The sequence below is a fragment of the Chaetura pelagica genome, unplaced genomic scaffold, assembly GCF_000747805.2.
Source record: "Chaetura pelagica isolate M959 unplaced genomic scaffold, ChaPel_1.0 scaffold12, whole genome shotgun sequence".
Lineage (NCBI taxonomy): Eukaryota > Metazoa > Chordata > Aves > Apodiformes > Apodidae > Chaetura > Chaetura pelagica.
Window position 1 is genome coordinate 2,117,529 of NW_009952801.1, and position 1,367 is coordinate 2,118,895.

A 1,367-nucleotide genomic window follows, 5' to 3' on the forward strand; every position below is an offset into this window, starting at 1 on the left:
CTCATATAACAATCTTGATCTCTTGTCTTTAGTTCCTAGTCAATCCAACCCAGGCAATGAACATCCACACATTATTTGGTGCTTGGTTATATCTGATTCTTTTCTGTTAACTGGATTTCCTGTTTAAATTATTCAGTGCAGTGCTTTTTCCTGTCTTTTTGAAATTTATTGATTTATTTATTTATTAACTGATGGTCACAAACTGCCTTTGAAGTAGTCACCATTAAAAGCTACCATTTACCAGTAAGTACCATGTGTATTTTACAAAATCCTCTTAATCATCTGTGATGTAGCAAGTGATAATGCATACGTGAGGATTTTATTTAGAATGATATTCCACATGGCAGGTGCAGTGGGAATGTACATATTGCTATGTACAATACAGGCTGCTCTGTCAGTCTTGTGATGGATGGCCTCTATACGTTTAGGGAGTTTTTGGTATCAGAATAGTTTTATCTCTTTTTTTCTTCAAAGGGACTTGAGTCTTCAGAAAACAAAAGACATTTTTATGATCTGAGTTCTGGCAAGTAATTTCTGGCATTTGGAGGCTGAAACACTTTAAATGCTTTGTTGTTTATGAAGTAAAATACTGCTATTTTATGAGAGTACTTCTATGAATACACTATTTAATTATCTTGCAGTGTATTATGCTAGTACCCTACATTATCTTGACCGAAGACTGTTTATAGATATTGATTGTAAAGTAGAAAATCTGTGAATATCTGTGCTTGAGACCAGCAGAAGTCAACACACGGTTTAAACTTTTGCATCAGCTTTTCATGTGTGCATATTTGTGAATATCAACTGCAGTTCCCAGCTCTGGAACTCCATGGCATTTGGGAGTCAGTGCCTGAACTTCATTTATTCTTTCTGACCTGATTTCTTGGTGATTACTGGCTCTATTTACACTGTTTTGTGGAATTTATTGGGGTATATGGAAAAAAAAAGAGCTATACAAATGTATGCAAGTATGGTTTGGTGACACTGCTAATGTTTTGATTTTGGCTCAACTGCATGCCAGTTGGGGGAAGGAAAAGGCTAATATTCAACAGATGGCAAAGTCCTAAGCCCTATAATAATGGCTGCAGTTATTTTCATTACCGTCATTTTATGACACATACAATAGTTGGAAAAGAATTGAACTGGGTAATCATAGTAAATATACTCCAAAGGACCAGATGCACTTCAAACTATCAAAATGGTGATGGATGTTCAGGCTGAGTGCCACTTCTGTTCATATTCCAGGTATATTTACTGCTGAGGACTAGAAGCCACATGGCTTGCTGTTATACACAAGACTGGCATTTTCCCCTTCAGTAGTAACCAAGAACAAAACATATAAAATGGCATCTGTTTTATGTAGGGAA

The 1,367-nt window shown here is 36.0% G+C and overlaps 1 protein-coding gene across 1 annotated transcript in view; it reads left to right on the forward strand.

The window, feature by feature from the left end:
• Positions 1-1,367, forward strand: part of NXPH1 (neurexophilin 1) — a 148,077-nt gene that overhangs the window by 100,418 nt on the left and 46,292 nt on the right. The gene's annotated exons all lie outside the window — the stretch shown is intronic.